Raw genomic sequence first — 11,677 nt, forward strand, 5'->3', positions numbered from 1 at the left:
AATAAGCTGGTCAGCAAAAAAAGAAAAAGAAAAAAGCAGATAATGCTCATCTTGAACATCAGTCTCCCTCTGCAAAGCATCAGCATATGTTTAGAGCAGCTGTCCCCAAACTAGTGTCCTTCAGATGTTATGAATTACCTGTCCCACATTCCCGGGCCAGCGGCCATGCTGGGAGTTAAAAGTCTATCTGGAGGGCAACAGGCTGGGGAAGACTGAAGCAGTCTCTACTTAGTTCTCCACCTTGGCAACTGGAAGCGTAGTTCAGCCCTGGATGCTGTAGGGCCAGATTTCCTGGCAGAGCATTGCACAAGGTGACCGTCGAAGTCCCTTCAAACTCTAGGGTGATCTTCACATGGTAGTAATGCAGGCAGGCACATCTCTTTCACCATGCCCTTCCAAGAATGAGGCCTTGGTGCCTTGAAATGTATTGCATTTCTCTTTAAATGAGCACATGCGCACATACATTAGCTCATGCAAATCAGTGTCCTCTTTTTAATGATGTGCCTCCTGCTTTTTTAAAAGCAATGTATCAATGGCCATCCTACCATCTGCCTACGTGTCCTTCAGAATGAGAGTGGGTGGTGAAGTGTTTGTGGGTTTCCATGAGGCAAGACACAGAGATAACAGCAAGAACCTTTATTGAACTAACAGAACTGGACAACAGGGGCAAAGCAACTGCTTAAAGACATTTCTGAAGGCCTGGACCACTCCCACTCTCAACGTGATTGGCTGTCTAAACTCCCAAGCTGCGAATCATAACTCAGAGTTTAAGGGCCAATGGCAGTGGCCCAAATCCTGAAATGTTCTGTGACTGGATATCATGTATTGAATCAGAATGCAGGGGCTCAGAATCCCTAGTCCAGACTCAAGCTCAGGCAAACACAGACCACTGAATACATAACGGGTGGGGTGTAATCCTGGCATTGCAGTTGCACTTCAGTGACCTCACCGCCACCTTACCTTCCTGGTGCGCCACAGCGATGTGGGTGACACGACAGGGAAGTACCACTGCCCCACTTACCTCTTCCCCCTCCACCATCAGAGGGAGCATGCCCTCTGCACATCAGCTGCAGGCAATTGCAAGCATGGAGAGCAACATTGCATTCAGATCTTGCTTGCAGGCTTTCATTTGGCCACTGTGAGAATAGGATACTGGACTCTGTGGGCCTCTGGCCTGACCCAGCAGGGCTTTCCTTAAGCCTTGCGAATGGTCGCGAGGCACTGGCAATCCTGTCACTCTAGCTATATGGAAATAAGTTATAAGGTTTAATGTACGTGCTGTATTTGTGGCACAGGAGCCATGTCTTCTCCTAACGTTCAACCAGAATCTACACGTCTACAGGTTAAACACATTAGATTTACTCCTGACCTCTTGTTAAGGTATATATAAATGCCAAAAGACAGATGGTAACCTCTTCAGTTGATATCATACCCATTACAATCTATTGTGTGTTTAAAGAAAGAAGTTTCAATAAATATATTTCTAAACATTGCCATTAGTGAAAAATTTGCATGCAACTATGTCGGAATTCTGGATCTGCCAACAGATTTGACATTCTTCTCTAATCTGAAGGGGGGGAGGGAATTACCTGCTGGAAAAATGCTTTTCTTCATATGAAATTAGCTCCTACTAAATTTAAATTGCGTTCCGTCATCTACTGAACAGCAATTATTTTAAGCATGTGAAGAAAGGAGGGGAGCGGCATTGTTTACCAGGAAAGGTTGCTTTCCCCCCCAAAGCCCCATCCCTATATATTTTATTTTATTTTTTACCCCAAAGGCTGACCTGCAGACTATGTGATCGATGACTTGTTTCCCATAGCTAAGAGTCTGCAATAACTGGAAAGATCCTTGTGACCCCTGAGAGGGTTAAGACTTTGCGAAAGTTGTCATTGTGCACAGGTGTGTGTAGTCATACTGAGATTTAAATTAATGTGGAGCTATTTAAATCACAATTTCCATTCCCATCCAGATTTGCGTTTGCAACATGGATAAGTACCTGCAGCTGACTATAATGCTTCTGCTTAATGGGCCTTCTCTTTAAAAAGGGAGAAAAAATAAAAACGAAGAAGAAAAGAACTCAAACTCTGGGGGAAATATGTGTCATATTAAACCAAAATAGCTGCTCTGGCTGGAGTTGGGGTCCTGCCGTTCCTATTTTCTGCAGGATTTGGAAGCAATATTGGTCACTGTTGTTGTTGTTTAGTCGTTTAGTCATGTCTGACTCTTCGTGACCCCATGGACCAGAGCACACCAGGCACTTCTGTCTTCCACTGCCTCCCGCAGTTTGGTCAAACTCATGCTGGTAGCTTCGAGAACACTGTCCAACCATCTCGTCCTGTGTTGTCCCCTTCTCCTTGTGCCCTCCATCTTTCCCAACATCAGGGTCTTTTCCAGAGAGTCTTCTCTTCTCATGAGGTGGCCAAAGTATTGGAGTCTCAGCTTCAGGATCTGTCCTTCCAGTGAGCACTCAGGGCTGATTTCCTTCAGAATGGAGAGGTTTGATCTTCTTGCAGTCCATGGGACTCTCGAGTCTCCTCCAGCACCATAATTCAAAAGCACCAATTCTTCGGCGATCAGCCTTCTTTATGGTCCAGCTCTCACTTCCATACATCACTACTGGGAAAACCATAGCCTTAACTATACGGACCTTTGTTGGCAAGGTGATGTCTCTGCTTTTTAAGATGCTGTCTAGGTTTGTCATTGGTCATTGGGAACCCTTTATATACAGTACCCAGGTAGATTAAGGAAACTACTCTAGCTAGAAGTGGCTTTCCATGACTTCAGGCAGCAGTCCTTCCCAGCCTTGCAACCTAAGATTATTTTTGACCTCACAGGCTGGATATTGAACCTGGGACTTTCCGCATGCAAAGAATCACAGGGTAGGAATGGACTTTGGAGGTCACCTACCAACCTCCTGATCAATGCAGGATCTGTAATTTAGGACGCAGCTATAGCATCCTTAACAGATTGGAGAACTGGGCCCAAACTAACAAAATGAATTTCAATAGGGACAAATGTAAGGTTCTGCACTTAGGCAGGAAGAACCAGATGCTCAAATAGAAGATGGGGGACACCTGGTTTACTAGTAATACATGTGAAAGGGATCTAGGAATCTTGGTGAACGACAAGCTTAACCTGAGTCAACAATGTGATGCAGCAGCAAAAATAGGCAATGCTATTCTAGGCTGCATCATCAAGGGAAGTCATTGTACCACTCTGTTTTGCCTTGGTCCAACCACACCTGGAGTATTGTGTCCAGTTCTGGGTGCCACAGTTTAAGAAGGATATTGATAAGCTGGAACATGTACAGAGGAGGGTGACCAAGACGATCAAGGGTCTGGCAACCAAGCCGTATGAGGAATGGTTGAGGGAGTTGGGTATGTTTAGCCTGGATAAGAAGAGACTGAGAGGAAATATGATAGCCATCTTCAAATATCTAAAGGGCTGTCACATGGAAGATGAAGCAAAGCATGTTTTCTCTTTCTCTGGAGGGTAAGACCCAAACCAATGGATTCAAGTTACAAGAAAGCAGATTCCAACTAAATATCAGGAAGAACTTTCTGTTAAGAGCTGTTTGACAGTGGAACAGACTCCCTCCAAAGGTGGTGGAGTTTCCTTCACTGGAGGTTTCAAAGCAGAGGTTTATATCACCACCACCATCATCATCCAGCAACTTGTATTCAGAAATATACCACCTCCAACCGTGGAGGTGGAACACAGCCATCAGAACTGATAGCCATTGATAGTTTTATCCTCCACGAACAGGGCAGAAACATGCAACATTCCCATTGCTTTTCCTTTTAATAAAAACCTGAGAGCTGAATCTACCACCCAAACTTAAAAGCCTCAAACCAAAACTTACATGTCCAGTACTGAAAAACCCAAATAAATTTCAGGTCCTGAGTTGCAGATTTTCGCCTGCAATGTAACAATTGTGGCAAGGTCAGCGAGAAATTCCCTTTCCCCCAAATTTTGTTTCAAAATTTCCAACACACTAGTAGTGTAAGGACTGAGCTCTTTATAAATATAAGGTGTTAGTGCATTTCCAGAATGCTAATGAAACTTTCTCCCTTTCCTTCCACCCCATCCCCCATCCTCTGGCAACACACATTGGTGTCCTACCAGTTGTTCACAGGGGATCACATCTGATGGGCTTTCCAAACATTTATCAAGAAAGGCACATCCTTCAATAAAAGATGTGGCGGCATCTATTCTACAATCTCATGCACATTTTTTTTCTAAAGTCAGATGTAATGCTTTAGAGATGGGTATAATGCTACAGTACATGCTGCCTCCCTTTCTTCCCACCCAAATTGTGTTTGATTCAGTTAATCAAGGTTGAACAGTAGATCAACACTGGAAGTTCTTTTAAGTAAAAGCATCCCTATATTAATGAGATCAAGTCCAATTCAACTTTGAAAAGGAAGGAATATTATGAAAAACTATGTTCCCCTTTTTGGGTGTTATTCAAATGAATGGGCATAAAGAGGCAATATATTTGAAGGCACTGCTTTCTTTCCCTCTCTTACGCTAATTGACTTGGATTTTGCTCATCTACAGCAGGTTATGTTTTCTTATTGTAGAAGCTTTCTTCTCCCAGTGAAATCATTCCCTTCACTAATGAGATCTATCTTGATATAGCCAGGAAGACAGCTTTTAAAACACCCACTGTTTCCCCCCATTCATTTGAATAGCAGCAAAGGGACATCTTTTAAAGTGTATGGGGTTTTTTGGTTTTTTTTTATCTGGCAGATTTGGCTGAATCTCATTAATAAAGAAATGATTTTATTCAAAAGGCCTTGCATAGTCAAACCATAACCCAGATTAGCACGATCCAACCTGATTATAACTTCATAACACATTGTTCTGCTTGCTGCCAGAGCTCCCATACACTGGGCTTTCAAAGGATGACTAAGACGGACCCTTCTGATCAGAAGCATTTTCTGAACATGCAAAGAGCTTTCCCTCCATTGTATCGTAACAATGATTCCCCCTCCCCACACTCACTTTCATCGATATAAATTATTTAGCAGAGTGGGAGAGGCATAGAGAAGTAAGGACAATTTTGGGGTGCCTTTTGTCAGATATTTCACACTAGGATTCAGCCATAAGACCCAACTCCTAGAGGCTGAGTTCCCTTTGCCCCCCCAAAAAAATATTTGAGAGGGCCAAACCCCCCCAAGTTAATGGACATTGCCATTCAAATCGTGTGCGTGCACCATGTCTTGTGGTCGATTATGTGGGGTGGGGCTTACCTGACCCCCCAATATTTTATTCAAGTTGGTACCCCTCACTTCAGCCACCACACAGCCATGTTTATCCCAGAGCACAATGAACCCAAGGTTTTCTGTCTGCATTCCCCCCTCCCTTGTTGATTTCAGACAACCGCTGCATTTTATTTATTTATCTGGATATTTAGATCTCAGTTTCCGACAGACTACCTGGGCAGCTTTCCTAGTCAAGGAATACAAAAACGTACTAAAACAATGACAAGCAATGGAGTCAGATTTGGGGGATGGCATCGCTCTCAGGTCCTGCTTGTAGGCTTCCCAAAGGCAAGATGCTGGACAAGATGTGCCTTTCTTGGGTTTTTTTGAAAGTTCTTATGAAGCTAAAACAAATTAAAAGGCTCAGGGGGCAGGAAAGTCTACACCAAGTGCCAGCAAGACATTAAGATAGGATTCTGGCAGCATCTCTAAAGAGAACGTTCCAGAAATGTGGTGCTACCAATGAATGCTCCCCATCATCATCCAGCCCGGACACAGAGGTCCAGTGCCGAGGGCCTTCTGGCGGTTCCCTCGCTGCAAGAAGCCAGGTTACAGGGAACCAGGCAGAGGGCCTTCTCGGTAGTGGCGCCTGCCCTGTGGAACGCCCTCCCAGCAGATGTCAAGGCAATAAACAACTATTTTAGTTTTAAAAGTCAACTGAAGATGGCCCTGTTTAGGGAAAATTTTAATGTCTGATGCTGTATTGTTTTTTATATTCAGTTGGAAGCCACCCAGGGTGGCTGGGGAAACCCAGCCAGATGGCGGGGTATAATAATAAATTTTTGTTATTGTTATTGTTATTGCTATTGTTATTGCTATTTCCCCCCCTCATCCATTTCACCACTGCATCCAGGCCCAGGAACGCCCAGGAACAGTGCAGCCTCTCCTGATTCAGATGTTATGGAGAAATATAGCTGAACATCTAAAGCTGCACCGTCCCACTTTAAACAGTCCTGGCTTACCTCAAAGAACCCTGGGAGATGTAGTTTGTTAAGGGCATTGAGAACTGTTAGGAGACCCCTATTCCCCTCACAAAGCTGCTATGCTCAGTGTGGTTTAACAATCAGACCCTCTTCCCAGGAATTGTAGCTCTATAGGGGTCCCCTCCATACCCTTGAGAAATACGCAGAAACAGGAACATAATCTCTTGAAGTTCAGAACATGGGAAATATTCCTGGAAAATTATAATTATAATTTGGACTTTATATTGGTTTTTTTAATGTGGCAAGATTTGGTTTGATTTGCTATTAATATGAATGTTTTTTATTGGAAAATGAATAAAAATTATTTACAAAAAAAGAGAGAGAGAGAAATATGCAGAAACACCCACCCACCCACCCCTCTAAAATCTGAAGTGGTACAGTTCAGTCTTTTACCATGTTATTGTCTGAAATGTATAGAACAACTTTTCAATTTGGCAGAGGTTAGTGTCTGCTGCCACAGGGCACAATGTACCAGTAATTTAACCTGAACAACTCGGTGGCTTTTTAGAGGAACTTTTGTAGAAGATAGCCAGGCTGTGTTTTATTTCTGGATCGCATTACAGTAATTACCAATTAACTTATGCATTTCCTGAACTCTCTTTCCCTGTTTATAAGCAGAAGGTCATTAGCACTTTTTTTTTATTATTGCTTTCCTTCATTTGTCAAGGTCAGTAATATATGTAGTTCGGCTTTTTTTTTTTTTAAAAAAAGTTTTAATTTACTTTTAAGGGATGCAATTAAATACGCTGATGTTCATGTCATTGGTAGGGGGAAAAATCCGATTTGCAGCTGAGTGTTTAGTGATAAGATAATAATTATAAAAAAGATCTAGGTCAGGTGGAAAGTGACAGGGTCCTTTTTGCTAATGTTTGTAACTGAAAATCAGCTAATTGACACCTATATGTTTCTTACTTTTAAGAAGTTTTAAGAAGTTCTAATACCTAAATAAGAACTCCTATTAATAAAAAAATGCATTAAAACTTTGTTATCCACCCCCCCCCCCAATGCTCTGGTATACATCTTGCCTCATTAGTCAAGTAATTCATTTCATGAGGTGAATGTTTTGTAAAAGTGTGGTGCTGTGTGTGTGTGTGTGTGTGTGTTTAATATTGCAGTTCACACACAGAGCTCACACATATCACATTGATATTTTTTCCAGGCTTTGCAAAGAAATCTGGAGGTGTGTGGGGGGGGGGAGACAAGCCAAGCAGTGGTCTGAAGTAAAAACCCAGAGTGCAGGTGAGTGATCCTCATCTGAAATCAATTGGTGTTCCTGATTCACATGGTACCCACTGCTGTGAGGCTTTGTGTGGCCCCAAGTCCCCATCTGCACTATATATTTAAACCATTATTTATTTATTTATTATTCTTATTATTCTCATTTAAATTTATATAATAATAATAATAATAATAATAATAATAATAATAATAATAATAATAAAATTTTATTTGTATCCCACCCTCCCCGGCCAAAGCTGGGCTCAGAGTGGCTAACAACAAGTAATAATAAAATCTCAGGGCTGTTCACAGGCTAAAAATATAAGATATCACTTTAAACACCCACAGCTTCCCCCAAAGAATCCTGGGAACTGTTGTTTGTTAAGGGGAACCATTCCCAGAGTTCCGTGGGAAGAGACAGAGGCTGTTAAACCACTCTAAGAGTGGTAACTCTGTGAAGAGAATGGGGGTCTCCTAACAACTCTAAGCACCCTTTAAAAGATTACACGGGATTATTTGTTGGAAGCCATGACTCTTAAAGTGGTATAATAATAATAATAATAATAATAATAATAATAATAATAATAATATCTTTATTTTCATTGCCCCCTCTCGGGGACAACGAAATTACTTGGCTGCTCCATAAAAACACTAATTAAAACAATACAGTATAGTACAGCAAGGAAGATTAGATGACTTTCAAAGTCCAGGCTTCCCATTCAGGGCCGAGATCGCTCTGGAGAAGAAGCTGTTCTTAAGACGGCTCGTTCTTGTCTTCATCGTCCTGTATCTCCGTCCTGACGGCAGAAGCTCGAAGAGACAGTGACCAGGATGCGATGGATCTTTTACTATGTCCAGTGCCTTCCTATGGCACCTTGTGGCATAAATCTGCTCTAAGGTGGAGAGTGGGCAGACAACAATGCTCTCTGCTGCCTTAACAACTCTGCACAACCCCATCCTGTCCTGGGTAGTACAGCTTCCGTACCACACACATAAGCCATAAGTGAGCACGCTCTCAATGGCACAGTGATAGAAGGCAAGCAGCAGTTTCTGCGGAAGATGGTTTTTCCTTAGAATTCTCAAAAAGTACAGTCTCTGCTGCGCCTTCTTCACAAGCCCCCTCCAGGACAGATCCTCTTGTAATTCAATGCCCAAAAATCTGAACGTTGTTACCCTCTCCACACAGACCCCATCAATCAAAAGTGGCTGGACATTGCTCTTCTGTCTCCTGAAGTCCACCACAAGCTCCTTTGTCTTCCTTGTATTTATGAGCAAGTTGTTAGCTCTGCACCACTCTGTCAACCACTCCACCTCATCTCTATAATCCGTTTCACCCTCCCTTTCAGGGATGAGCCCAATCACGGTTGTGTCATCTGCAAATTTGACAACCCTATTACTAGGGTGAGCAGCGACACAATCGTATGTGTCGCTGCTCACCCTAAGGCAATATAACACTGCCTTAAATGAATAGTGCAGATGGTGCAGTGTTTTGAGTCTCCAGGGCAGCGGTTCTCAACCTGTGGGTCCCCAGATGTTGTTGGACTACAACTCCCATCATCCCTGAGCTCTAGGGATGATGGGAGTTGTAGTCCAACAACATCTAGGGACCCACAGGTTGAGAACCACTGCTCTAGAGCATCTGCTAGCTTGCTCCTGTTCCTCATCCTCCATTATTTCCCATCTCTTTGCTTCCTCTTCTGGAGTGTGTCCTGTTTGCCACCACCACGAATCTGGGTTCATACTGTCATGATCTTCCTCCTGCCCGGAACTCTCTTGAGGTGGAGGTCTCCACCACTCCTCCCCATCTGCCCAGTCCCTGACAGGAGATGAGGTCACGAAGCTTGTGCAGGATCTGTGAGTGGGCAGGAAGCGAGAGAAGAGTTTTAAGGGGGTTGGACTACATGATCCTTGGGTAACTTCCAACACTAAGATTCTGTGATTCTAAGGAGGGGAGCCCCGTGATTAGGGCCACGAGAGAAGTGAATGGTTTTGGCAGCAGAGTGCTGGATTGGTGTGAGTGGTTGGACAACATAACATTTGAGAGAAAAAGACTGTAGTGGTCAAGGTGTGATCTTTATGACCAGGGCATGGACAATAGTTTTTGCTGATGGGAAAGCGAGGAAGGGCCCTGTGTGTGTTTTGTAATTTTGTAGTGAAGAAATGCTGGAGGAGACTCTTGAGAGTCTCATGGACTGCAAGAAGATCAAACCTATCCATTCTGAAGGAAATCAGCCCTGAGTGCTCACTGGAAGGACAGGTCCTGAAGCTGAGGCTCCAATACTTTGGCCACCTCATGAGTAGAGAAGACTCCCTGGAAAAGACCCTGATGTTGGGAAAGATGGAGGGCACAAGGAGAAGGGGATGACAGAGGACGAGATGGTTGGACAGTGTTCTCGAAGCTACTAGCATGAGTTTGACTAAACTGCGGGAGGCAGTGGAAGACAGGAGTGCCTGGAGTGCTCTGGTCCAAGGGGTCACGAAGAGTCGGACACGACTAAATGACTAAACAACAACAAAGTGAAGAAGTGACCCAACTTGGCAATGGACCAGATTTGTTGAGGCTCTCACTCAACCACTGAATAGACAAAAGGGATTGTGGAGGGCAGCTCTGGGAAGGCTTCAGCAAAATGTCCACGTTGTCTCTCGCAACTGACATGCAGGAGTCGGATGCCAGTGTTTGACACTCTTTGCAGGGCAATGAAAAGAACATTTCCCAGCTTAGCAGTGTCCAGGAGCATTTTAAGAGCAACTGGAGCTGGACAAGTTCACATCTGTGTCAGTGTCAACTTGATAGAAATGGTGCTTTGGGCTGTTAATTGTTGACAATTAGTACAGTGTCCTTACTGTGCGTTTGAGGAACTGGAGTTCCATGGGTGGGCAAAGCTTTCCAAAGCAATGCAAAGAGCTTCTGGGCACATCAATGTCTTCTTGGGAAAGATATGAATCTGTTCGGAAGGCTAGATCTGTGCCACTGGCCTTAATCCTTCGCCCAAAGTGCCTTAAGAACCGATGGTCAGATAGAGCAGAGTCACTGAGTGTGAGACTGGTTTTCTGACTGACTAGGGCAAATCAAGTCCTGTACACTTATCACCTGACACACTTATGAGAGTTGAATTATTCCCACAGACTTTAGTAGAGCTGGCTGCAAAGCCATGAGGCAAGAGCATGACATACCTGTCAACTAAGGAGCCTTGCCAAAATAGATCTACTCACAGGAAGGAAGACATGATCATTATTCCTAGTCTCACCACAAAAGACCATGACAAAAAGAAAAAAGGCCCAGGGAATATTATGCTAGACAGTCACTTACCAAATATATATATAACTGGGATAGGGTGTGTGTGTGTGTGTGTGTGTGTGTGTGTGTGTGTGTGTGTGTGTGTAAACAACTATTTCCTTAACAACAGAAACAGGGATTTGCTTGCTTTTCCAAAAAATGGGCTTGACCTTGGTTGTTGGCGAATATAACCATTATTTGATATTACAACAATATGTGGGAGGGGTGGTGGGAGAGAGAGACGTTTAGTTTCAAGCTAGGCAGCAGGTACAGGAATTCCTATTTGCTCAAAGTTGTGTGAGAGAAAAACACATGCTACTACTTTTTTTTTGTGTGTGTGTGTGTCAGTTTTAAAACTTTCCAGACAACATTTCATTTTTTAAAAAAAATCAAAATATGTGCATTCATGTGTTTTGTTTTCTATTTGTTTTAAATGGTACTATACTGCCTTTCAAACCTTGATTCTCAGGGTGGTTCACAATGGGAATATTCTCAGAATATTCACATTTTTTTGTAAGAAAAGTTGCCTAATGTACACATTTTTATAAGCAATTTGCTGTAATATAATGCATTTTGTGTATGGTGTCTTCACATTTTCATACATGCTTTCCCCTAATATACACATTTGGGAATTCATTTTGTGATCGGAGAACTGCATCACAAAATCCAGGGAAGTGAAGGATAGCTGTATTTTGCTTCACATGTTGCTCTGGGAAATAGGGAACCCATAGCTTCACATTGAAATAGGAACTGAGCCCAAGCTACCCCCCTATTCCTGGCCCAAGGTCACCCAATGAGCTTCATGGCCGAGTAGGGATTGCAAACCTTTGTTCCCCAGGTCTGATACTCTGACCACTATACCTAGCACTGGTTATAGCTAGGATGGTCACTTATGCATCACTCAGAAAAGAAGGGATAATAGCAAACAC

Source organism: Podarcis raffonei, chromosome 1 (genome assembly GCF_027172205.1).
Source record: "Podarcis raffonei isolate rPodRaf1 chromosome 1, rPodRaf1.pri, whole genome shotgun sequence".
NCBI lineage: Eukaryota > Metazoa > Chordata > Lepidosauria > Squamata > Lacertidae > Podarcis > Podarcis raffonei.